At 38.6% G+C, this 27,813-nt stretch overlaps 2 long non-coding RNA genes across 5 annotated transcripts; one reads left to right on the top strand and one right to left on the bottom strand.

Moving 5' to 3' along the window:
• The first annotated feature begins 4,467 nt into the window (after positions 1–4,467).
• Positions 4,468–15,850, top strand: LOC110047978 (uncharacterized). 3 transcript variants are annotated; one of them, XR_016209301.1, is made up of 6 exons: positions 4,468–4,928; positions 5,005–5,083; positions 6,916–7,037; positions 8,130–8,260; positions 10,490–10,577; positions 14,795–15,850. It is a non-coding gene; the product is annotated as an uncharacterized LOC110047978 (long non-coding RNA). The 3 variants fall into 3 exon arrangements; XR_016209302.1 differs by having other exon boundaries at positions 5,024–5,083; XR_016209300.1 differs by having other exon boundaries at positions 4,468–4,890.
• LOC149107240 (uncharacterized) lies at positions 15,661–27,780 on the bottom strand. Of its 2 annotated transcripts, none has more exons than XR_016209299.1 (6): positions 27,358–27,780; positions 24,131–24,202; positions 20,108–20,219; positions 19,228–19,299; positions 17,770–17,857; positions 15,661–17,280 (listed from the first exon to the last, which is right to left on the bottom strand). It is a non-coding gene; the product is annotated as an uncharacterized LOC149107240 (long non-coding RNA). The 2 variants fall into 2 exon arrangements; XR_016209298.1 differs by having other exon boundaries at positions 17,770–17,867; positions 27,358–27,779.
• Positions 27,781–27,813: the final 33 nt, after the last annotated feature.

Here is a 27,813-nt window from a genome sequence, read left to right on the forward strand (position 1 = left end):
AAGCGTCAAAGCTACAGCTCATTATGATTAGCAAATATATCGCCGTTTGAATTTGTGAGTATTGAGACAAATCGGGTCCAGTTCCAAAATGACGAGATTGGGCTCTCTGAAGCTCATTGACCCAATGACCAGTTTCTAATGTTTGAAAATCGTGTTTTAATTTATCCGAGTTAAAGAGGTTTTCCGCACAATTGTAGTGCGCGAAAAGGGAAGTGCATATACATTGTAATTCGCTAGAAATATTGGGAAATTAATAATTAACAAGCTAAAGGGGAGCTTTCAAAATGCTACAGAAAATCCACGTAGTACAAGATAGCAAAACTTAATTTCATAACAAAAGTTGCGAGGAAACGTGCGTGGGAACAACAGAAAGTTAGATACAAAATAATCTCTGGAAAAACTGCGAATCGCGAGAGGGCACTGAGATACATTGAGGCGCTGCAAAAAGCGCAAAACTGAGGTCGCGTAAGCCCCTCCCCGCTTCCACCGCATACGCACTCGCCATTTCGTGCTTTCTCCAGAGGATCCATTGTATCGAACTTCCTTTTCGTACGCGTTTCCCTGCAAATCTGGTCATTAATTCAAAGTGCTTCGCTCTTTTGCATCCTGTGTTGATTATCTGAGCCTGTTTTCATGCATATTCTTATCCAGTAATTGAGATTTCCCCATTGCGTGTTCCTCACTTACCGGGGGGGGGGGGAGTTGGACCTGACACACACTAGGGAACTCGTGAACTAATGGACAAGGGACACACGCTAGGGAACTCGCGAACTAATGGACAAGGGGAGGCGTGAAAAGAGGCAAGAGATAACCAAATTAAACTGATGATCAAATTTACTACGAGTAGCGTATTGAAAAAAAAAAAATTAGATACAGTTAAAGCTCTGGGAGTGGCGCCAAAACAAGGAATACGGAAAGCGGGGTTGAGGGAGGAACACAACCGGGAACCGTCAAGTTAATAAACACAGAGACTGAAGAAAATTGTCGTAAGTAGTTAATACAGGATGTAAAAGACGATGCAAGTTGAACTTCATGCCCAAACTCGGAAGGAAACGCGTTAGAGAATTGGAACAGGAAAGGACAGTCAACCTCTGGAGAAAGCGCTTAAAGTAGGGAGAAACTGCGACGTTAACATGAAGCCTGAGGAACTGAATTTTTCCGCGTTTTGAAAATTAGTGGGGAAGTATTCTCCCGTCAGTATGAATGATCAAGGGATTTGGTGATAGCTTAAGTTTTTAGGGGTATGTGTATTTTAGTTCTTCCTCTTGGCCCGAGAAGTATGGGATCATCTGTTCGCACCCGAGATGCATGGGTCTGTATGCGTGGAAACTTAAAGCCTCAGAGTAAGGGACCATCTATGCCCAAAATTGTAGAGTGGCTATTATTGTTATTTTTTCATACAAAAAAGTGGCCGTTGTAGAGAGGTGGCCGTTAGCGGTAGGTTCTACTGTACTCGTGGTTCGCACATGTCGTACCGTTAATTTTGCTTAACGGATTGATAGAGAAAACTCGACATTCTTAACTTCGCGATCTAGTGGAGGCGGCTGAATGCAGAGGTGAGCAGGATTGCAGTGAGCCTGTGAATACTGTTGTCTCTGATACCATATAACCCGGCATACACTGAAAAGGTCATTTGAAGAAGCTAGTCATAAAAGGGGATAAGTGACGATTTTGGTTGCTTTTCTTTTTTCTTGCTCCAAATTAGCTGAATTTTTGCATGTGGTCTTCAATGTAATAGAAAAATGTGGTTCTGTATTTTTGTCGCTGGTTTTTGCTTTGTTTTCGAGTTAAAACGTTGGCAAAAAACTTGGCTTTTCCTAGCCATGCCTTTAGGAGTTTATTTGTTGAACAGCAAACAGGCAGACTGTTTATAGTGTATGAAGTCAAAACCAAATCCCACAGCATATAGAGCGGAAATCTGGGAACGGATTGTTTACACCGGTTATTGTGACGTGAACACAACACGTGAATCGATCGAGCGTCAAACGAAATGCCATCAAACAAAAAAGAGATGTGCCGTATTAGAGCTCTGTCAACTAATATCTTAAGCATTGTTTTAAAGTACCTTGTGTGCCTACCTGGTGGTTGAGAGGCATCATAAAGCCTCGATAAACCCGTAAGTCATCAGCACGTTTTAAAGAATCAAAATGTGTTCTGAAACTTCGAAGGCAGCTGATATACCGTAATCGTGTTATCGGCGTTCGAAGTCAGATCGAGCCAGGTAGCAAAGTCCAAGAGCAGTTCTTGCCCAAGAAAAATACCCTCTGGTGAGTTGTGGCCCATTTGCCAAGCGTTGCTAGCGTCAAAGTTTGGAAAGCGAGAACTGGTTTTAGAGTGATAAAATTTGTCTTGTATCGACCGCCATGTCTTCCCGCGCACGAGGTGTAAAGACCCTTCCCGGCATGCATTGCGATTACGTTCTGCGGACGTTTCTCGAACTGGTAACTAGATTTAAACATAATAATGGCCAGCAAGTGGCGATCGATTGTAACAGATCTGTGATCCAGTTTGCGTTGATTTTATTTCAAATCGGCATGATTTGTAGTGTTTTGAGCTTCTGGGATCAGGGGACATGCAGATGTATGGAGACCCGTACGTTGCGCAGAAGGGTTAATCTGTTAATCTGTCAGCCCTATTTATAGAGCGTTTTCACGTGGAGTCATCGAATTCTTAAATCCAAAACTAAACAGCCGCCAAAGTTGTTGTCCTCATCAGGCATAAGAGGTACCAGCGCATTTTGAACTTGGAAGTTATGGCGGTGCGTGACATAAAGCTACGATCGCGTTTGTCGAAAACTATGTTTTATCTCGTGATTTTTTAGCCATTGAAGACCTTGCCGTATTTGAAAAAGTGTTTATTGAAATGTTTATTTGTTTTGTTTTATTTTTATTTACACCTTTTTTTGACCTGAAATCAACATTTTTGAGCTTATACGTTGCGTGAAATTACCATTTTCAGGAGCCCATCATGGGCTCCTACCATTTTGCTGTTTTCTAAGTGAAACCAACATCCTTGCCGTCACGCGTTAACGCGAAATCAACATTTTAACCTATTTAGACCTGAAATCAACATCATTGAGCTTATGCGCTGCGTGAAATTGACATTTTGCTGGTCTCTAAGTGAAACCAACATCCTTGCCGTCACGCGTTAACGTGAAATCAACATTTTAACCTATTTAGACCTGAAATCAACATTTTTGAGCTTATGCGCTGCGTGAAATTGACATTTTGCTGGTTTCTAAGTGAAACCAGCATCCTTGCCGTCACGCGTTAACGTGAAATCAACATTTTAACCTATTTAGACCTGAAATCAACATCATTGAGCTTATGCGCTGCGTAAAATTGACATTTTGCTGGTTTCTAAGTGAAACCAACATCCTTGCCGTCACGCGTTAACGTGAAATCAACATTTAAACCTTTTTTGACCTGAAATCAACATTTTTGAGCTTGTACGTTGCGTGGAATTGACATGTTGCTGGTTTCTAAGAGAAATCAACCTCCTTGCCGTCACGCGTTAACGTGAAATCAACATTTAAACCTTTTTTGACCTGAAATCAACATTTTTGAGCTTATACGTTGCGTGGAATTGACATTTTGCTGGTTTCTAAGAGAAACCAACCTCCTTGCCGTCATGCGTTAACGTGAAATCAACATTTCAACCTTTTTTGACCTGAAATCAACATTTTTGAGCTTATACGTTGCGTGGAATTGACATTTTGCTGGTTTCTAAGAGAAATCAACCTCCTTGCCGTCATGCGTTAACGTGAAATCAACATTTTAACCTACTTAGACCTGAAATAAACATCATTGAGCTTATGCGCTGCGTTAAATTGACATTTTGCTGGTTTCTAAGTGAAACCAACATCCTTGCCGTCACGCGTTAACGTGAAATCAACATTTAAACCTTTTTTGACCTAAAATCAACATTTTTGAGCTTATACGTTGCGTGAAATTGACATTTTGCTGCTTTCTAAGTGAGATCAAAGTCCCTGCGGTCGCGGCGGGCCGATCCTTTGTTATGATAAACCGAGGCGAGACTTCGACTTATAACAAAGGCTTGGCTTGGTTATTATAACAAAGGATCGGCTCTGTTTATCATAACAAAGGCCCGGCTTCGTTTATTTGCAGCCTCGGCGAGAAAAGGGCGTTAGGTATTTTAATCAAAAGTGAACTTTGTCGAAAACGCTCCAAATTTCGCATAGAGTTTTGTTTAGGTATGTTTAGCAATGTCCCGTAGTTTTTGCGCTAAACCTTGCTTCGTTTTCAGGATATTGCGTATGCAAAAAACCACTCGGTTTTCCTAGCGGCGTCTTTATAAAGCGAGGCAAAAACCAGCGGCAAAAATACAGGAACACGTTTTTCTATTACATTGAAGACCACATGCAAAAATTCAGCTAATTTGGAGCAAGAAAAAAGAAAAGCAACCAAAATCGTCACTTATCCCCTTTTATGACTAGCTTCTTCATTTATTCTTTCTTTAAAATCCGCGCGTCATATATAGGGGAAGAAACAAATGCGCCTCAAAACTTGATGCTGACACTTTCATGGTATTCCCCGGGGGTATTCCTTTCAACAGTTTCTTACAATCAAACAAACAAGTAGTCATCCAGGAATTTGTCAGTTGGAATTTGCGGTTCTGCATTTATAACGTTCGCAAGAAGAAGAGCCGAAGTTTTTCGTGTCTTGTTGAATAACTAAACCTTAAACTCTTTGATAATGGTGGAATTTGGTGATCCACAGTTTTTGGGGACGGCTTGCCCTCCCCTACCCTTTCCACGCGCTGTGCAGACAGCCTCCCCCCCCTGCTCTCCCTCCCGTCTGCCAACCGCTTTTTCCCCCTGATCTTTGCGAGGGTAGTTCGTCTCCGCCATCTTGCACACGTGTGTGAAAGGTAAATAGTGGAAAATTGTGTTTACCGTAATTTCAAAGGTTTGTTCAAAGGCTTGCATCAGTGAGTTGATGTTACCTGATCTGAGGCATAAGCTAAATTTCTTTACTTTTTCAGTTTTTTTTGCATGTTGAAGCCATATTGTGGAATGAGGAGATGTTGTTTTTGAAGACCTCCGGAGGAATGGACGCATAAGGTAAGCTTTTTAACTACCTTTAATATTTAACTGAGAGCTACCAGACTAGGTAATAAGACAGGACATGAACGTGACATTTGTGTCCATCAGAGATTATTCTGTGTTACCAGGGATAAATAAACCAACACACCTTAAGCGCAGTATTTGTTGAGATGTCCCCATTGGAGATGAGTCTGTTTACATCAAGCTGATTAGGTAACTTTTAAGTTTCCTAATGAAGCTGTAATATTTAACTTTTAAAATCGGAATCGTCACTTGTTTCTCAGTTTGGATTTGCTACAGGCCGTTTTTTTTGTACAGATTCTGAGTTCTTAGATAATTTATTGTGATTTGCAGAGTGCAGACTGCAGACTACATTTAAAGCTAACTGGCACTCCGGTTAGCCCGAATATCACTCAGGTTAGCCTGAATAGTTCTCACATTAGTCTGTTTGCAGTGTTTACAGTTTGCTTTCAAAAATGGAAAGGGGAATGCAACATAACATAGTTGTATTATGCAGCTATTAATGTTATGCCTGAGGGGGGAGGGGGGAGGACCACGGGATAGGGTGGGGACTTTGATCAGAAACAAAAATTTGGAGTCAAACTTCCTAACCCTTGGGATAAGATTTCAATTCAAAGTTCCCCACCTTGGGAAAAGGTTTTGAGTTCAAAGTTACCCACCAGACTGAGAATTTCAAGCCATCTGAAGTAACGAATATGTGCTTGCATTTGACAAGACTTTTTCACTGATCATGCTGCTCCAGTGAAAGACAGTGGGGAGGCTCTTCTCTCTTTATATATTAAATTTACATACTAATAAAGCCTCGAAAACATGCTTCAATTTGACTTTGTTTTCTTTAATAATTTGCACTCAACATGTACAGTCATTCTAGTTTTTTATAGAATCTATAAATTTCAATTATGAACATTAAAGTTTATCTTGGTTCTTTCTTCAAGTCATTATTGGCCCTCTTGCTCTAGTTTCAACAAAGTGCAGTACTCTTCAATAAATTTAAAAAGATTTATCTGACCTTTTGTTCCTCCAGTTTATTGCAACTGAAAAGCGCGGAAAACATGCTCGAACTTCTAGGAATTCTGGATACTTACAAGATGGTGGAACACTCGTATCCAAGCTCTCCGCATTCAAAGCCCTGGTCACTTTCATCGTTTTAATGTTGTTCAAACTTCCCGACCCTGGGCACAGCATTTTTTTAGCATTGTTCAAACTTCCCGATCCCGGGGCCAACATTTATGTTCAAAGTTTGCTAAAATTCCCCTTGTGGGGTGCACACAGGCATTCAAAGTCCCCACCTCACCCCGTGGTCCCCGCCCCCCTAGGGCATAACACTGATAGCTGCATTAGTCTGCAGTCTGCAAAAGTCATACACTATGATCATGTGTACCAAAGGCACCCACAGTAGAGTGTCAACCAGTGTATTATATTTGCAGACCCCAGTTGCAGACTACACTTGGGCCTAAATAGCGCTCAGTTTAGCCTGAATATATCTCGGGTTAGCCTAAATATTGCCCCGCTTAGCCTGAATAGTGCTCAGGTGAGCTTGTTTACAGTTAGCTTTTGGTAACAGAAATGGAAGTACAATATTAGGTTAAAACTCTACAGTCTACAGTCTGCTGTCTACAGTCTGCTGTCTACAGTCTGCAAGCTGCAGATGTCACACACTGAGTGTCGAAGGATATCAGTGATCAATGTTCGATCAAAATTACCCTGCAAGGGTTGTACGGCTACTTGCAGACTACTCTAAACTGTGAAAGAATTCAAAATGGCAGGAGCCAAAAGCTTCTTCTTGTTTTCAGTAACTTCACCCTTGTACGTGTTGTCTTCCTCCTTAGGTTTTAGGACTTTGTTTGTCTAAACATCCAAATGCCATTTTCTCCTGAAGCAATACAACACAAGCTCAGCTTACATGTAGTTGCAGAACAAGCTATGAAAGCAGACTTTTAGTGAAGAAGAGGTAAGTTCTCCGATCATTAAGCACCTTGATTAAGTTCACTATGATACAAATAAACTTTAGTAGATGTTTTAATTTTAGCAATAGGAATAAGCTTAACCCCAATTCTATATGGATTTATTTTAAAAGTCAGTGCTGTGGTCCAAGAAAAATTTCTAGGAGCCTAAAAGTGCCCAGCACTTTAGCTTATATGAAAAAAGTAAGTTTTTCCAGTTGCTCAAAGGCAAAGTTAGTTGCCTGTGGCACCCAGGCGCTTCTAGAGCACAGCCCTGGAAATACACTTTGATGACATGAAAAATATTAGCTAAAACTTTCCAAATGCACAGCTACTCAAACTGCAGGCAGAAGATCCAAAACAAAACTAAAAATATCTCAACAACAAACACTTTGTGCTTGTGTCCTTGTCACTGCTTCGGGTGACAACCGTGTGACAACTTGATGAGTCTGGTTACAGCTGTCAGTTAGAGCTTAATAATGACTTTGTAAACTTCAAAGAATCAATTTTTTCCAATGAATGTTTTTTGATATTTTTTTCATAAGGTCTCAATGTGATCTATCTGAAAGTTAAGAGAAATCTTGTTCTTAAGAATTGCGAACTTAACAAATAGATTCCATGTTGCTGTGCATCTGTTCAGTAGTAGATCGCAGATGGCGTCAAAATGTGTGTCACTGATGTTCTTACCACATTTTGATGTCTTCTGTGATCTTTTACTCACCAAGTGCATGGTGACAATCTGTTTTAACTGGTAGAGGAGCCAAGAAGTGTTTTAATATGTCCAGTCAATCATAAGTAAGAACTAATCAAAATGTGAGAATAATTTGACTTATCTAATTTAGGTTATATGGACACCTGAAGCAAAACTGTCAATGATTGAAGTTCTATTGGTATTAAAGTTAAATAGATCAGCCAGTGGGTTATGAGACAATACTAAAACAAACTTTGAGTTCCCAGGGAAATAATATTATAATTGCTAAATCTGAACCAGATAGCTATGTTTTTTTTAGGTTCAAACTTGTGTGCTTCAATTTAACTTGATATATTAGGCAGATGAATCAGTTTGATTTTAAAAATAATGTTGTTTTTGTTTGATCAAGGGATCTGTAACACTAGGAAGATGAGAGGAGAGGGATTGGGACTTACATGAAGACCCCTAGCAATTTCTGAAGACTCAAATTAAGCATCGTATCTTAATGATCACTGAGCTGGACTGTCAGACAGCAGTATGGTAAGTGCACATATTGGCCTGTGATCACAGAGGTTACTGGGGACATTTCAGTTCTAGATGTACAATATGACAAGGAAGATTAGTCTAACATCAGAATCACACTAACAAGATATTATCTAAGAAACTTGTTAAGAACCTGGACTTTTTACATGTACCAAATGGACCTTTTGAACAAGAGATATGTGTATAATGAAAGAACTGGGCCAGATGGGGATTGGTTCTACCCAGCAAATTCTTACAAGATAAGAAACCTGTTTTGGAGCCTGGACTGTCTGCATGCACTGAATGGATCTTGAGCTTTGTACAAGAGATGGGTGTAAGAACCGATCTGTTGAAGGGTGGTTCCACTCAGCAAATTCTCTTCCTGACTTTTTTGATCTGTGAGGCAGAGGCTTGGTCCCACAAAAAAGGTGAAAAATTAGGACTTGTTTTGGAACTTGGACTGTCCTCATATGCTGAATGGATCTTGAACTTTTAACAAGAGATGGTGTAAGAACTGACTTGTAAAAGGGTTGGTTTCACCTAGCAAATTCTCTTCTTCGTTTTCGTGATCTCTGACGTAGAAACATGGTCTCACAAAAAAGGTGAAAAATGAGAACTTGTTCTGGAACCTGGACTGTCTGCATGTGCTGAGTAGGGGTGTAACGATTGATATTTCTTGTGATTTGATTCAATTTTGATTATTGCCTTTCGATTTCAATTATTTCGATTCAATTATGCAAAATATTAATGTTTTTTTTATTCTTACAACATGATACACAATGTAAACTAGTGGGAGGCACGGTGGCCTCATGGTTAGTGCGCTCGTCTCCGGATCGAGCGGTCCAGGTTCGAGCCCTGGCCGGGGACATTGTGTTGTGTTCTTGGGCAAGACACTTTACTCTCACAGTGCCTCTCTCCACCCAGGTGTATAAATGGGTACCGGCGAACTTAATGCTGGGGTAACCCTGTGATGGACTAGCATCCCATCCAGGGGGGAGTAGAAATACTCCTAGTCGCTTCATGCTACAGAAACCGGGATAAGCTCCAGCCTGATGGGCCACTTGGCTCACATGCAGACTTTACCTTACACAATGTAAACTACCTACAACCCTAAACCCTCAATTTTAGGATACAATGAGTGTGTTGCATATGATTTGCCTTATTTGGAAATTCTCAAGGGATGTTAGAAGGGCAACAGTTTTACCACGCAACACAAAATGGCGCACGAACTGTGAACATGTTTACTCGTCAATCAAAAACGTACATTTTAAAGAGTTCTGGTTTCTGATTTCACAATATAATAACTCACTGAGGGCACTCTGAGAAAGGTATGCAAAATCGAAACATGGAATCAAAGAATTGTGAATCGAACTGAACGGTCATAATCGAAATTAATCCAGAATTCAATTAATCGTTAAACCGCTTAAGTGTTGAATGGATCAGTTGAGCATAGTACAAGAGATATCTTGGGTAAAAGAACTGACCTGTAAAAGGGTTGGTTCCACCCAGCAAAATCTCTTCATGAGTTTCGTGATCTGTGAGGTCCAGACTTGGTCCCATAAAAAACAGGTGAAAAATAAGAACTTGTATTGGAGCCTGGACTGTCTTCATGGGCTGAATGGATCTTGAGCTTCGTACAGGAGATGGGTGTAAGAACTGCCTCACAAGGGAGCTGGTTCCACCAAAAATCTCTTCCTGAGTTTCTTGATCTATGAAGCATAGACTTGGTCCCACAAAAAATGGTACAAAATAAGAACTTGTTTCGGAACCTAGACTGTCTTCATGAATGAATGGATCTTGGGCTTTGTACAGGAGATGGGTGTAAAGACTGACCTGTAAATGGGTTGGTTCCACCCAGCAAATTCTCTTCCTGAGTTTCTTGATCTGTGATGCAAAGACTTGGTCCCACAAAAGAGATACAAAATAAGGACTTGTTTTGAAACCTAGACTATCGAATGGATTTGGGCTTTTTACAAGAGATGGGTGTAAGAACTTACTTGTAAAAGGGTTGCTTCCACCCAGTAAATTCAGATTCTGTGAAGAGCCCAAAGAGCGTCTACGTAGGAGGTTAGAACAGAAATGTAGTTACTCATTTATACTCCTGGGCTGAGACAGCCGCTTTCTGAGAGTAAAGTGTCTTACCAGGGTACAGTGGCCAGGTTCCTTGTGTTAGGAACCAGTCAGCACACCATGCCAGCCATTACTCGTTTGATCTAAATCTTTCTGACCAGTCTTTCTCTTTTTCAGGCGGATACAAGTCAGGACAAAGCAAGAAGAGGATGAACGCATTTACCATCATTTAAGATTGATGATTTTATCCCAGTCCAGGACCCAGGTAAACACTTGTTCTTATGCACTGATCGACCCAAAACGTAACCTGGCTCAATTGCTCTGTTATCCTCCTGAAATTAGATCTGAGAGAACTCTTGTTAACTGGCGCAGCTTCCTAAGTTCCATACTATTTTAGATTTATCCACATTGGAAGGAATTGTATTGGATCTGTTTAATTATCTTTAAAAGTTTCACTGTGATTTCCTTCGTTTCGACATGCTCCGAATAAAATATAATAGCCAAACGCTCGCTTGTAAACAAAAACAAAGCTGTGGCTGACTAGGGCCCTTTAAGTAGAATTTTCTGTCGTTCACTGCATTTTTGGAGGAGGGTGGAGTAAATAACTATAATAATTTTTCAGAGTATTATATGCGATTGAACATCGTTTTCGTTCATTTTTCTTATGATAACCCAACTCAGGAGAAAATGCGTGAAAAGCCATTCAAAATACAGAAGCAATCTCCTTGTTTTTTCGAGTTATAGGAACGCGAGGCACAGGCGAATGTTTCCACATCTTTTTCGTGTTCGTCAAACTTTCACAAGTGTTTCTATAATTTGACAGAAACATGGAGAAAGTGTTCTATATTTCGTTGCGAAAATGTTGCGAGAGTAAGAGAGGAAAATTATTCGTTTGTTTCGGTTAATCAAAATGTAAATTTTCTTTGCTCGTGCCTTCATTGTTCTATAGGACCTTCGTTACTTGTGGTCACGTGACAAACCAAACGCGATTGCCGTTTGAGAATGTTATAAACGTTTTTGAAATAATTTAAGAACTATGGCTCCTACTGTGGACACAATAAAAATAGTAATCGTCCAACGTGGATATTTTGGTAACCTTGCTTAGCTGCTGTCAAATAATTATAAATTTAATCCAGTGAATTATTCATACCTTCATCTCAATGCTGATTTACCTGACTGAGTTGACTTGTCGTCAGTCCGAGAAATTACTAGTCAACCACGGACAGTTCCTCTTTGCTTCTTTATTTTTATGGTTTTTTGTAAATTCTATCTCAATTTTGAAAGGGGTACAAACAGTAAATAAGCTGCGTCCGTTGAAAAACAACAGAAATAAAATAAAAATATAAAAAGGAAAGAAAAAGGAAAAAATAAAATTCCGAAATGTATTCAAACCTGTGACCGTCTTGAAATCCGGATTGAAGAGCGACAATGATCTCCCCTACACCACACAGTTCACATCTGAATTTTGACACAAATAATCACTCAAATATCACAGCTTCTGCCTATTTAGCATTTGAATGCTGCAAAATTTTTTGTGAATATGTCATTGATATCTTGAAAGTTTTAGATTCAGAACCAAGGATAAATTTTGGCCTAAATTATGCGTTTGTAATTTAACAAAATTTTGCGGCTTTCAAAAAAGTACCATTGGAAACGGTTCCTGGTCGTCGCCTTTCGTGAAACTTCCGATCGTTTATCGACATGAAGGTGACTAGGTTATATACACGTAAGCGCATGAGAGATTCGGTGCACCCGACAGTGTAAACGACAGAGTCAAAATATTGTCAGTACGTGGAGTGGAACTTTTCTTTAGAGAAGAGACTTTTCTTCGGGAGCGTTTCAGTTACTTTTGGCGGGGGGTGGGGGTATGGGGGGATGGGGAGAGCATCCTTTCTCAGAGGATTCGTTTAAAGTGCCCCTATGATCAAATTCTCGATATCCATTGTTTTACATTTTCGTACACAATAGGTCTTTCCTAGATATGTTGCCAAATTTCCATCTATTACGAACATTAGGACTCACGTTTTTTGGACCTTCATTTCCGAGAATTTACGGCCGCCATTAATTTTCCTCGTTCCAAGTCTTTGTCGAGAATTTGAGTAAATGACGTCATTTACTCAAAAATACCACACGGGATGAAATTATAATAACAATTAGTGTAGAAAAATTGCACGAATATAAGAACCAAAGTTTTTGTTATTCTTTATTGGAATTGCTGTACTAATTGTTTCATAAATTCAACGCATGCGGTATTTTGAGAAAATGACGTCATTTACTCCAATTCTCAACCAAGACTTGGAACAAAGAAATTTAATTGCGGCCGCAAATTCTCGGAAGTAAAGGTCCAAAAAACGTGAGTTCTGATGTTCGTAATAGATTGAAATTTGGCAACATAATTAGGAAAGACCTATTGCGTACGAAAGTGGATATCGAGAATTTGATCATAGGGGCACTTTAATCTGCTATGTGTATTTCAACGCATCTATGCATCCTTCTGTGTTTTTTTCTGGCTGCTGGAATTCGTGAAACATGTATTTTACTGAGAGCTTAGGGACCTTTTGTACTCACGTGACAATCTAGACATGATTGGTACAACTGAGTCGTCTTGCAAAATTTATCTTCACTGTTAGTCATGCTGCGATTTCATTTTGCCTTGGTGAAAGAATTAAATGTCTATTCAATATGTCTCCTAGAGAATTATTTTATACTTGGAAGTCAGGTGGAGAAATTAATCTCTTAAACAAGAGCATATTATTTTAGGCCTTGCTTATATCTTTTCCCGTTCTTTAAAAGTTTTAAGCGGTCAAAACAGTGAATAGGGGCATCCAAACACAAAACAAGAAGGCAAGAGAGAAAAGTTCCGACCCGTAACCGAACGTGTGTTCATCTAGACTGTGGAGCGGGAATGATCTCCACAAAATTGAATCAAATAGCGTTTGTTTGTTTTCCATTTCGTTTTGTTTAGCTTTGTTTTGGTTCCTTTTATTACTGCAAGGTAGTTTTCATAATGTTGTTTAGGTATGATGAAATCATAAAAATGACATCACACATCTTGGATCCGCTATCTTGGATTGCTGGTATTTTTCAGAAAAAAAGGAAAGAAAATCTAAGGACGTGAAGTCACGTTATGTTCCCCAATAACTTTGAAAAGTCACGACATTTGGCCACTATTGCTGTTGAACTCACACTTATTGAGCCCCGCCACGCACCCCCCCCCCCCCCCCTCTCCCAGGTCAATATGAAATGGGCATATTTTTTTTTTGGCTTCAAAATGAAAAGGAAAGCCAACATTAGCTACGCTACTTTCTGTCGAAAGTTCATCCGTCCGATCATGGGTCTTGAACTTGACAGAAAATAAAAGAGATTAAAGGCCGCCGCACACTAGCCGATTTTTTGTCGGCCGACAAAAAATCTTCACTCTGTCGTCTAGTGTGCGGTGAATTCAGACAAGTCTGCGACATGATCGGGGCTTGTCGGGCGATATATTATTTCAAATTTAGGAGAAGACGAGGGCGTTTATTCGAGGGAGGGGGGCGGGGGGCGCTTATTTAATTCTTCCTAAATCGTAGCCTGACATGATCATTTTTTTAATATATCATCTGCGCGTAAACACCAACATAAGCTGTTTATTGACATAAAAAGCTGATCCTAAAGCTTAAATCGCGGGCACCCCCCCATTAGCGCTTAATGTGTTCACTAAACGTGTTCGCAAACTGAAACAATGTACAAATCTAATACTACATGACGTAAACTATACATCCTTTGTTGTCTCAGTACTCGTCCACAAAGTGGAGGGAGGGGAGGGGGGCGCTTATTTTAAATTTCGGCCGATAGGAGGGGCGCTTATTCGAAGGGGTCGCATGTTCGAGGGGGCGCTAATTCGAGGATTTACGGTATTTAATGAATTTTAAGGTTATGAAGTATTTACCGAATGGTGCTTTAAGGAGCTGTGTCAAGAATCTAAGCCAAATTTTGACACTCGAAAAATGGCCGCCAAATTGAGTGAAATATAAAAATAACTAATAATTTAGAAACAGTGAAGAAATGATGTAGCAACATTACAATATAAGAACGCTGTTTTAAAGGCCTATGGAATTGTGCTTTTGAAAGAAAATTTCTCAAGTTTTCAAAAACCTATATTGAAACGGATTGCGATATGGGTTTTTGAAAAACTGTTAGACATGGACAGTTTTTAAACTTAATCTCGTTTGTTTGTCACCTTTAATTATAACGCCCAGGAATTTGTTTGTAATGAAGCTATGGTTTGGTCAGTTAGATCTATAGAATAAATTTTCGTAAAGGTCGTGTTTCATAGCGAGTATTTGGCTAAAAGAAATAACATAGACTAAACTCAACCGTGACGCAATCCCTTTTAAATGTCATCGTTTGTTTGTTCGTAATGAAACGACAAATTATTCGTAATATAGTGATAGGCAATATTGCTGTAACTGAATGCTGATAAATTGTTTTCATTTATTCCAGGTAGGACGCTTTTTCAGTCACGAAGAGCCGCCGAGGCCTGGGTGGACTGTTAATAACCTCAAGATGCATGAATTGATCATACACCATGGATGATGTCTGGGAGTAACTAGCCGATAGGTTTTACATGTCTACCGAATAGTGTATGTACCGGTGACAGGTTAAATATCTCTTACTTCGACGAAATTGTTTTTTGAATCGGACTGTGTGGTAAACAGTATTTTAATGGGGTCATGACACCGTAGTCGAATATTTTTTTCCTGCGGTGCAAGTTTCACTGGCTCCGCGTGAAAGAAAAAAAATTCAATTTTCTTTACTTAAAACTATTCCCAATCGAGTAGGGACAAAAATTGCTTCTCTACCTATGAATTTTTTTGGTTTGTAGGGCGCGGCAAGAAAACGATGAAACATTTTCTCAACAAAAGTTAATGTTTACGATCTGGACAATCCGCAAATTGTTTATTCCAATAACAATGCAGATGGTAATTTTATGGAATGTCATTCTGTAATCATTATAATTTAAATGTTGCTGCTGTTGTTCACGTACAGCGCGGCTACCTGAATTTAACCCTTCAATCTTTCGTACCTAATTTTGCAGTAAATCGCGGAATAGAAGTTTCTAAGTTTATTTAGACTTAGTGGCAGTTATATGTTGAAAGGATTTTTAAATCTTCCCAACGTCTATTAATTATTCGTAAACTTTGTAGTTGTCGAAGGAAAACATTGTCGGTATGTAATTGTTTTATTTTTCTCAAAGGGTTAGTAATATAACTCTGTCGCGGGTCATTAGTTAATAATCTAGTTCCACATATTGTGAATATCGCGGTAATTCAAGAAGGTCGCAGCTATGAGAGGAAAATAACACAAGGTTCATAAATGAAGGTTTTATTATGATCACATCTCCAGAATATAGCGGAGGTAATTAAGACAAAGAGCTTCGGACTTACCGTGTACGTGTATTCTGTTGTTTATTGTGCCGAAAGATTTGTACTGTAATATCTTTATTGGTTTTTGTCTGTTGTAGTATTACAAAATAAATTGACTTTATCATCTTACAAACTTGTGTCAGTTTACTGAAAACCATGCTTACAAGGCTCTTTTGCAGATGCCGTACAAATGACGAGTATCGGACAAGAAAATTTTCAATCTTGGAAGGAAGGCAAAAATTGATGTGGAACACCGCCTCCTCCCCGCCAAGAGTTTGGTGCACCCATCCTTGTGGTACATTAGCATCTAATACGCATGCGTACCAGGTGAGTGTCCCAGGTAGAAGAAACCTAATGGACTGTATGTCGTGACTTTAAGTAACTGATAACTTCGTGTCGGTTTAAACCGAAGTTCAAACTTCGGGTTTCCCGACACGGAGGCATCAGTTACTTGTAAGTCGTGACTGCAGGTAACTAATAACTTCGTGTCGGGTAACCCGAAAAAACTTCGGATTCCCCAACACGAAGTTATCGGTTAGTTACAATCACGACTTACAAGTAACTGATGCCTCCGTGTCGGGAAACCCGAAGTTTGAACTTCGGTTTAAACTTTCGGTTATTCAACACGAAGGTATCGGCTACTTACAGTCACGACGTACAGTATATCAGGTTTCTTGTACGTGGGACACTCCCTAGTACGCATGCGTATTAGAGGATACTATACCACAAGGATGGGTGGACGAAACTCTCGCTGTAAGGATAAAAGAAAAAATTTTATTATAAAATATGATACCAAACGCGCATGCGTACGTGCAAAGTTGTACCACAAGGACGAGAGCTCTAAACTCTCGCTATAAGTATAAAAGAAATGCTAGTTAGTGGTGGCTGGCGGGGAGGTGGTGGTGTTCCACATCAATTTTTGCCTTCCTTCCAAGGTTGACAATTTTTCTTTGGCCACTTCTTAAAACTGGTCATTTTCAAGGCATCTGAGAGAAAGGGATCACAAGTTAACTTTACATATACAAACGTTTCCCGCCAAAAGACTTAGAAAAAATTTTATTATAAAATATGATACCAAACGCGCATGCGTACGTGCAAAGTTGTACCACAAGGACGAGAGCTCTAAACTCTCGCTATAAGTATAAAAGAAATGCTAGTTAGTGGTGGCTGGCGGGGAGATGGTGGTGTTCCACATCAATTTTTGCTTTGCTTCCAAGGTTGAAATTTTTCCTGCCTGGTACTCATCTTTTTCAGGGCATCCGCAAGGTTGACTTTTTTTCTTTCGCCTTTCCCCACATTGACCATTTCAATTTCCACATGAATTTTTGCTTTGCTTCCAAGGTTGAAAATTTTCCTGCCTGGTACTCATCTTTTTCAGGGCATCCGCAAGGTTGACTTTTTTTCTTTCACCTTTCCTCACATTGACCATTTCAATTTCCACATGAATTTTTGCTTTCCTTCCAAGGTTGAAAATTTTCCTGCCTGGTACTCATCTTTTTCAGGGCATCTGCAAGATTAACTTTTGTCTTTCGCCTTTCCCCACAGTGACCATTTCAAAGGCATCTGAAATAGAAGAGAACGTGACTTAAAACTTACAAATATTTCCCACCAATTAAGAGACTTAGACCCACACAATACCTTCGATGACTTACACTTAAACAATACCTCCGAATTTTAGATGCACTTGTACTTGATGTACCAAAACCGGCACAATCAAAACCGAGTGTAGCGAGACACGTTTTTTCACTTGAACTTCCATACTCACATTGCGCGATTTCACAGAAAGAATAGTTTCTTTCACATGTAAATCTGCATGTAGCTGTCCCTAAACCGGCACGATTCAAAATCGATCGTAGCGATTCACGTTTGAAAGGTACTGTTGACGTCTAATCAAGTTAACGGCCAAATATGTAACAAAAGGTTTCAACCGTTTAAAACCTGTCTAGTTCTGTACCTAAAATTCCTTACACACTCGTAAACTTGTTTTGTTGAATGCCTTGATATGAACGAGATAAGATTACGTATAGCAAATATATAAACAATACGACTTACCAGAGTTTGCCCGTCGCGTTCACAGGATTCTTTCGATTGCGTGCATGATGTCCTTGAAAGCCATCTTCTCAAACTTTGAAGCTGCTCGCTGTTGAAGCCTAAAGGAAATAAAAAGTAATTAAAAGAAGTTAATCTTATCCGACTGTCACTGTTAACTTTCCGTATAAATTAAAATAAAAGGCCAGAATAAACGCAAATAAGATGTGCCGTTCTTCCGTTCTGCGATAAACACATCACGCTTTTTTTTCACAACAAGGCAATAAGCTATTTTTAAAAATATATATATACATATATTTTCCAAAGCGCAAATTATCAGCTCCCCTTTAATCTTTTTTTACGACCAATAGTGATTACTAAAATTGGATATTATTATCCCAGAACGCTGCGATAACTGTAAACATGACAAATTTATAATTATTTGCTTGTTCCAAGTTTTAATACTTCAAAGCTGAGGATCATAAATTTTACGTTTGTATCTCTAGCAAGACAAAATTTCCCCCCAAAACAAAACAGAAACAATTAACCACCAAAGTATTACATTGTGTGCGCTGTTTAGGTACGTCACGCTGACCATTAGTGCGCGCCACTCGTATGCTTATGTAGTCAAGTTTTCCGCGCGAGAAAATATGTCAAGTCGAGTTGGCGCAGTGGTCAGGTGCGCGCCTCTCGCTCCGGGACTAGACAGAGTCGAGAGTTCGACTCTCGGTCCTGGCGCACAATAGTACTTTTTTTCCTTTTTAAAACCAGAAATTAATTGACCAAACCTTCCTCGTGTGCCAATTTTTAAGAAATTAATTTTTTTACCGATCGCTTACATTGAAGGAAAAAGAGCAAAGAATTTATCGTAATGTGTGATTTGCGTTCGACCATTAAAAAACCGATACTTTTTACACGGATGGAAAAGGACGCCAATATGACTTCTCCTGGCCAAACGAACTTGCTTCATGGTTCCAAAACTTTAATAGCTCGATGTATTCGATATTCTTATACTAAATACGCAGTAAAGTTCAGCCAATGTCGCAATGTCGCAATGACCGGTTTCGTTATTCTTAGTAGTGAAATTTCTCCGCCGTTCTGCAACTTCAATTATGCAGAGGTAAAGTTAAATAAAAACTCTCAAAAAAGCTTTCAAGGTTGGTTCACGCTTCCTACAAAATCAATAAAATGGCGGTTCCGCCGCCAAAAATCACTCGCGCGCGAATCCCGCCAGCCACACGTTACATATGGTTCTGAGGTTCTAAAACAGAACACTGTACTCCAGTCTACACAGTAGCATTGGTATGTTATTTTGAAAATTCTCAAACTAAATTGCAATTTCAACCAACACTGACCAAATCGGATCTCGATCGCTGTCACAACCAAACCAAACACCGTTGAAGTATAATGAACGTACAGTAGAACAACAAGTACGCATATTGGACCTATTCGTAGCTATTTAAGATATCTAAGGGGGCTCACCTGTATTCTAGCGAAACCAATTATTATCACGTTCAACATCTTTGTTAAGTTGTACACCTTTGGTTTTTAAACCTGTGGAGGGTAAGAACATTATTTGAACAGTGTTTCCTTTTCATTTGGCGGGTTGGTACTAACGCTAGCTCAATTCAATCAATTTGTATCATGCTGATGCAGACAGTCTAACTTCAAAACCAGGCAAGTTTCTATTTTGAACTGTTTTGATGTGAAAACCACAATGCTAAGGACACAGAAACACAGGGGCAGGAGAAAAAAATATACTTGGAGAACCCAACCCACACCCATCTCTCTGCATTTCTCTCTAACAGAATTTCTCGCCAACAAAAATATCATTCTAATAGCACAAGATTGGTAACAAGACAATTTACAGCATCTTCGGATAATGCAAAGAAGACAATCAACCAAACAATTTTCTTACAACCATTGTGCAAGTACTTTATTTTCGTTTAGATGTGCGTGCAGTTTCGATCATAAAACCTACAGGTAACAACCCGTTTCTGGCATAGGGTTAGGCTTACAAGGGAGAGACCCCTGGGTTTGCCAGACAACTTTGGCTGAGTGACACATTTTTCAAGGAGCAGATCTCTTGCTACCCTGATGTGACATCATATCTCAAAATCGGACTCAAACCTGCATTGATAATTAGTCTGAAATCTCTCTTAATTATTTACCGAGATTTTTTTCCCATTAAAACAGCAAGCAGGTGACTGTTTTCGTCCCATTAACTGATTGTGGCTGCAGAATTTTGTCACAGATTTTAAATCCGGTAAACTTGGGTTAGTTAAACGTGCTGATTGAGGTAACATTCAGCATAGCTGATCAAATAATCAAATCCACAGTAAATGTTAGCAACATAACTTACCTGAGTTTGTCTCTCGTGTTAACGAAAAATGTGAGAGGAACTTTTTCAACAGTGTAAAAGATGCTTTGGAAAGTCACCTTCTTGAACATTTGAAACCAGCCACCGTTGATACCTAGAGGAAAAAGATAAGAACCTTTATTTAAGTGTCAAAAACAAAAAATGTTTAACCTTTACTCCACTTCCCTATCAAATTTTGTACTAGTTGTCGTCTTATAATAAAAGACCAAGAATAAACACAAATAAGATGCAAATTGTTTAACGTAAACACATCTACTATAATTGTTTGTGTTGCACTACAGCAATTTAACTGACTACAATAAACTGATTTTAAATAAACAGTTCTGAAGCGCGAACTAATAATCAATGCCACGTTGACTTTTCTGAAAGTCACTAAATAAAATGTGCCTTAAATTCAGTAGACAATTACAAATATATAATTGTCTGTGCCATGATTTACACACACATCATGTTCTTCAAAAGCTGGGTTCATAAATTTATCGTCCCAAGATAGAATTGCACAAAAAGAAAAATATATAGCATTTGAAATATACAGTATGATGTGTGCTGTGATCGAATAGCTGTATTTTTTAGTTATCTGACTCGATGATTGGCTGTCAGGTATACAATGCATTCTGATTGAATAGTGTAGCCAATCGTTTTGCAGATACCCCAACTGATTCTTTGTTTTTTGTAATGCCTTTTACGAGCATAGTAAAATTTCTTGCACAGTTGCATCCAAAACAGAACATTGTGTGTAGATCCGCAGGACAGCTTACAATTTCAATGAATGGTAACCCCAAATTTGGATCTCTAACAACCCCTCACTTCTTTTCTCATTCTTTTCCCGCTCTTTCTTTTTTTATTTTATTCACTATTTCCTAACTTTCTATTTTTCTATTTAATAATAATAATAATAAGCAAGCATTACGTGAGGACGATAATAATAATAATGATAATGATAATGATAATGATAATGATAATGATAATGATAATGATAATGATAATGATAATAATAATAATAAAACATTTGTAACTATTAATAGACTGGCCCGCCTAGACTAGCGCTAGCTATCCGTGGGCCAGTCCAACTGTAAAATGCACATTAAGAAATAAAAAATGATTGATTGAATTATAACCAAACTGAATGTGGGTAAAGGGTAAGTGATTAAGGCCAGTTCCATTTGTACGTCTAGCGGACCTATTTCAAGACAATCTGAAGTTTCCAAATGAGACTACCTGTATTCTGGTGAAACGGATGAAAGATTGTCATGTTCAACATCCTTGGTCATAAGGTTGAATACCTTTGGTCTTAAAATCCTGTGGAGGTTAAACATTTTATTCGAAGCCTATTAATTAATCAATAAAATTTAATTAATATTAATGATAATAAATTATCATAAATTCTAATCATTATTTAATTAGTAATTTTCTCCTCAGCTTGCAAGTTAGCACCAGCCATTTATTTGCCAGAAAATATTTAATAAGTAATCAAAACAGTGAATAAAATTGATTTAATACTTGGCAAAATCCTACTCAAAATAGTACATATACTAAGTGAACTGAGTAGTCACATAAGTTTTCAAATTTTATCTGGGTTGTAAAACTGAAGTCAGAAAAAAAATAAATAGGTAAGTTAATTAAAAAGAAAAGAGAAAACTAAAACTTTCTCAAGATCAGTTTCAATAATGCAAAAAGTTGAAATTCAAATCAGAGCAAGTCTATTAGACATTTTTGAACTGTTCTTTTGTAGTACCAGTTTCTTTTACAGACAGGGAAACAAAGGCACCAGACAAAGGCACCATGAAATCAACTCCTATACAGGTCAGTTCTTACACCAATCTCGTGTGGAGTTCAAGATCAATTTTGTCTTGTACTGACAATTTGTTTGTAGGACCAGTCTATGCTTCACAGATCAAGAAACTCAGAGAGAGGTTTTTTGGTGGAACCAACTCCCTTGTGGGCCAGTTCTTACACCCATCTCCTGTACAAAGCTCAAGATCCATTCAGCAAATGAAGAAAGTCCAATTGTTCCTAAATAAGTCTTTTTTTTTATCTTGTACTGGCAATTTGGATGTGGCACCAGTCTATGCTTCACAGATCAAGAAACTCAGGAAGAGATTTTTGGTGGAACCAGCTCCCTTGTGGGCCAGTTCATACACCCATCTCCTGTACAAAACTCAAGATCCATTCAGTGCATGAACACAGTCAAATTGGTCCTAAACAGGTGTTTGCTAATCTTGTGCTTGCAATGTGGATGAAGGACCAGTCTATGCTTCACAGATTAAGAAACTCAGAGAGAGATTTGTTGGTGGAACCAGCTCCCTTGTGGGCCAGTTCTAATACTCCCATCTCCTGTACAAAGATCAAGATTCATTCAGCGCATGCAGAAAGTCCAATTGTTCCTAAACAAGTTTTTTTTTTTATCTTGTGCTGGCAATTTGGATATGGGACCAGTCTATGCTTCACAGATCAAGAAACTCAGAAAGAGATTTTTGGTGGAACCAGCTCCCTTGTGGGCCAGTTCTTACACCCATCTCCTGTACAAAGCTCAAGATCCATTCAGCAAATGAAGAAAGTCCAATTGTTCCTAAACAAGTCTTTTTTTTTAATCTTGTGCTGGCAATTTGGATGTGGCATCAGTCTATGCTTCACAGATCAAGAAACTCAGGAAGAGATTTTTGGTGGAACCAGCTCCCTTGTGGGCCAGTTCTTACACCCATCTCCTGTACAAAGCTCAAGATCCATTCAGCAAATGAAGAAAGTCCAATTGTTCCTAAACAAGTCTTTTTTTTGATCTTGTGCTGGCAATTTGGATGTGGCATCAGTCTATGCTTCACAGATCAAGAAACTCAGGAAGAGATTTTTGGTGGAACCAGCTCCCTTGTGGGCCAGTTCTTACACCCATCTCCTGTACAAAGTTCAAGATCCATTCAGTGCATGAACACAGTCAAATTGGTCCTAAACACGTGTTTTTTAATCTTGTGCTTGCAATGTGGATGAAGGACCAGTGTATGCTTCACAGATCAAGAAACTCAGGAAGAGATTTTTGGTGGAAAGAGCTCCCTTGTGGTCCAGTTCTTACACCCATCTCCTGTACAAAGCTCAAGATTCATTCAGCCCATGAAGAAAGTCCAATTGTTCCTAAACAATTTTTTTTTATCTTGTGCCGGCAATTTAGATGTGGGACCAGGCTATGCTTCACAGATCAAGAAACTCAGAAAGAGATTTTTAGTGGAACCAGCTCCCTTGTGGGCCAGTTCTAATACACCCATCTCCTGTACAAAGCTCAAGATCCATTCAGCAAATGAAGAAAGTCCAATTGTTCCTAAACAAGTCTTTTTTTTATCTTGTGCTGGCAATTTGGATGAAGGACCAGTCTATGCTTCACAGATCAAGAAACTCAGGAAGAGATTTTTGGTGGAACCACCTCCGGTGTGTGCCAGTTCTTACTCCCATCTCCTGTACAAAGCTCAAGATCCATTCAGTGCATGAAGACAGTCCAATTGTTCCTCAACAGGTGTTTTCTAATCTTGCGCTTGCAATTTGGATGAAGGACCAGTCTATTCTTCACAGTTCAAGAAACACAGAAAGATATTTTTGGGTGGAACCAGCTCCCTTGTGGGGCAGTTTTTACACCCATCTCCTGTGCAAATCAATTTTACGTTGCACTATTGTAGATCAAGAAACTGATAAACTTTTTGGTGGAACTGACCATATCCATATTTGTGTGTCCCTTATTTAACTTTTTTAAAACATTGTCTTATATTGATGGATAAATCTAATTTTCATTGCCCCCTAATCTATTGAATAACTTTAACTACATGTAGTAAACAATAATATTAATGAAATAGCCTCTGTCAGAAATGAAGGAATGAAATTTTCTAAGTCAGTTAATTAATAGTCACAGAGCCAGACCATAGCCATTCTGGGTTGACAACTTCACAATATTTAATTATTAATTTAAAGGCTGCAGTAATGTAGTTTTTGTGATATACAGAATAAAGTTGGGCAAATACTTAATACCTGAAAACAATTCTGTGTTTCTTGGTATCTGTTCATGATCAGGGAGAACATTATCACTTGGACTCTTTTCTCCTGATGGAAGGAAACAAGTGAAAGATATTTATAAGCTAGATAATATTAAATTACCTCAATGGAATAAGTGTATACATCTACCATATAGGCTTAACATGTTAAATCCACTGTTAAATGCATCACAAATTGATGAGCTTGAGAATGGTGCAGGGTGTCCAGCAGCATAGTTGTTCAGAAAAATAGGAAAATAGGAAACTGCAATTGAAAAAATACGAAAAAACAGGAACTTTCCTTCAAAAAATTAGGAAAAGAATAGGAGAATCATAATTGATGGACAAAGATAACCTCCCTACACCCCATCAGCTACCCCAATCGACCACTTTAGTTCATTGACAGTGATATACATTTGTACATACAGTATGATAATGTAAGCATTTTGAATTTTAAAGTTATTCTTCTTCGTCGCTCTCATTGTGATAACAACATCAGTTTGCATAACATTATATTATAAATCTAAATCAATTGAAGAGCAATCGGCAATCAGTTGTGAAATTGACATTTGAATATCATGTTTTCCTAGAAACAAGACTAGTGATACTACACTGAATTCATCAATCCAAATTCCCTGATTTTAACTGTAACTGAACTACTCAGGCTTCACCTTGTTCAGAAACTACGCTGTCTTTTCAAAACTTCAACATCAACCCAGCACACAATAGCAAACACAAATCCTAAGAGAAGTTTTAAAACGACACTTCCCTCTTGACTTGACATAAAACAACAGCTCACCCTTAATTTGACTTTAACAAGACAGTTCACCCTTAATTTGGTTTTCTTTTATTTGATGAACATCAACTTCCTCACATGAGCATCTTCCAGGTTCAAATATGATCACACAAGTGAGCAAGAGTTCAGCATGAGGACATACATTGCATAATTAACCAAATAGCAGGTTGAAATCCTCATCAGCTATTAGAGTGCTCAATAGTTAAACTAGAGACACATCAGACTTAATGACAAAGATATAGAAATCATATATGATGCTCATTTCGAAACGAAACATAGAGAAGCGCAACTGAGCTTAGTGAGCATTATATGGAGCCTGAAGGACCAGAACGTTGAGTACAACATTAAATGGCGTAAGATGAAGGAGAGCAGATCTTATTCGAACACTATAAAGAAATGTAATTTGAGTTTGTGGGAGAAATATTTCATTTTATGTAAACCCAAAGTGTCAACCCTAAACAACAGAAATGAGCCAATATCAATAGACATTCTAGGAATTTTTTGCTGACAAATATCATCACCTTATTAGCCATAGCATCTCACTTGATGCGCCACGTACCACCCTTTTCACATATTGTTCTGTTTTTTTTTTCAAATATCTTTCCCTGTAACCATTTTTTCTAGCAGTTGCCTGATGATTGTTTCTGAAGAAGCATGAAACCCTGAGTAGCAAGTAAATGTCTTAGACCAACTAATCCAGCTTTATACTTCCATTATTGGATAATTAACGTATTTTCAATGGGTTTATACAGAATATTATCTGTTGACTTCAACATAATCACATGAACTATATTGATACAGCTACATGTCGATACAATATATAACAAAGAAAATCATTGAGAAATATGGAACCAGTAAATCAGAGCGATGAACAGAAATCCAGTAAGGAACAGAGAACAAAGAAATAGTTACTGTCCCTAATATTTTTGCTAATTTAGAACATCCAAGTCATGACATTGCTTTATGCTAAATCCACATCCGAGCCTATGAAACACCAGAGGCTATTAATCCATTTTCAATTTTGGAACACATGATGCTTAATTAGCCAAAAAAAAAAGAAAAAAAATAGGAAAAATAGGAGGTTTCATTTTTAAAAATAGGAGAAAATAGGAATTCATCTGCTCAAAAAAGTAGGAAAAAATATGAGCTGGACACCTTGAAGGTGCCAGAGCTGAGCATGATGGCTATGATTGCTGGAGCCATAGCAAAGATTTCATTCCATTGTTAGTTACGACTGAACTGGAAAACATGGTTAATGTGTTTCACGCATGACACATATGACAAGTTAAAAAATAATAAGGCGTAAAATGAGTGTACTAGCATTTACAAATTATAAAAACAAAGCGTATTACTTTATTGATGTAGTCCTTTGCCGAAAGACAAATTTAAGAGATATTTGGCAAATACTGAAGTCTTGATCCCTTAAAAATGCTAGATCAACAGCACTGTTCACAATTTTGGACAAAAACTTGTCTTGAATTTTACACCTGCAACATACAGAAATCTCATGGTTATTAATATGGGCAGGCTTTTAGCAAGATGGGTGTCCAGGCATCCTGTGGATCGCCTCTTATTAAAGAAAATCGCTTTATTTTTCATATGTTGCCTTATAGATTGTTCATTTGAGCAGGCCCTATAGCACTTTTGGGACACCCACTTTTTAAATCTTGACCAAAAGCCTGAATGTGGGTAATATCGAGGTACAGTGTACATGTACCGTTCAAAGTTTATGTTCTTTAAACTATGCATAAATTAAAACTTAGACTGGTTTATTTGAAAGAGCTTTTAAGCTCTCCTTTAAAAATGTTGAGTACTTTCCTTGATTCGTGATTGAAAACTTCTTTCAATTGAACGAAGAAAAGGTTTGCTGTTACATGTATGCCATCCTTTCTAAGTAAGTTGTTACCAGTAGTTCAAACACTTCAGCGTGACATAAAGGGACAGGTCTGTAAGGGCGTCTAGTATTTTCCACGGTCATTTCTAGGAAAAATATATCTCACAACCTTGATCTTTACCATGAACAGCTGTGGCTAAATTTTGTTACAGTGCCTAAGAGATCAAAATAAATGACTCACGTCTTGTTATTTGTGGATATGGAACTCCCAACAGCTGTGGGGCCCAAAGCGTAAAACCACAAAACACCAAAATTCTAGGGGGTGGGTGGAGTACCGTGAAGCCCCTTCAAAACAGAAAATCCTGGGGGTGAGGGGTCTATCTGGAAAAAAACCCTCTAAGGAGGGGGGGGGGGGGGGGTGGAGGATGGTTATTTTCTGGAACCACACATTTTACCCCTCCTGGTCTGCAGTCTGCAGTCTTCATTTTACACTAACTGGTAATTTTCAAATGTTTTTTTTACACATGTATACCTTGACAGTGGAGAGACTGATTATTCATGCTAATTACTTCATGAAAATCATTAATAAACATACCTGCTCTATGGTGCCAGATATTCAGTTGTCGTCCTGTACTACCATTCATTTACTGCTTATCTTATCTTTATCTGGTGATGTTCTGCTCTTCATCTGATCCAATCTTGGCTTGTAGTTTTGTTTAACTTCGTTCAGCCAAGTTATCTCGCTTGATGTCCTCTCTGTGTCCAGTCTTTCCACGTACAAGCCTTCAACATTTCGGTTATTTCTCAACGAGAGGTTTACATTTTCTTGTGTGTAACAGCCCCGGGAAAAAGCCTGTTTAGTTTACTAGAGTATTAAACTCAAAAAGTTTGTTCCCTCTTGCACGTGTCTTCCGCCATCTTTGTTATCTCGACCCCAAACTCACTCGGCCATAATGTCGTGTTTGTGTCACGTGATATTTTCGCCCCTAGTCTTAGTCTACAGGGGTTTGGCCACGGGGAAACTCGCTTTGGAGACGATTTGATTGGCTCA

This window comes from Orbicella faveolata, unplaced genomic scaffold (assembly GCF_042242905.1).
Source record: "Orbicella faveolata isolate gen_17 unplaced genomic scaffold, um_ofav_v1 contig_27, whole genome shotgun sequence".
NCBI lineage: Eukaryota > Metazoa > Cnidaria > Anthozoa > Scleractinia > Merulinidae > Orbicella > Orbicella faveolata.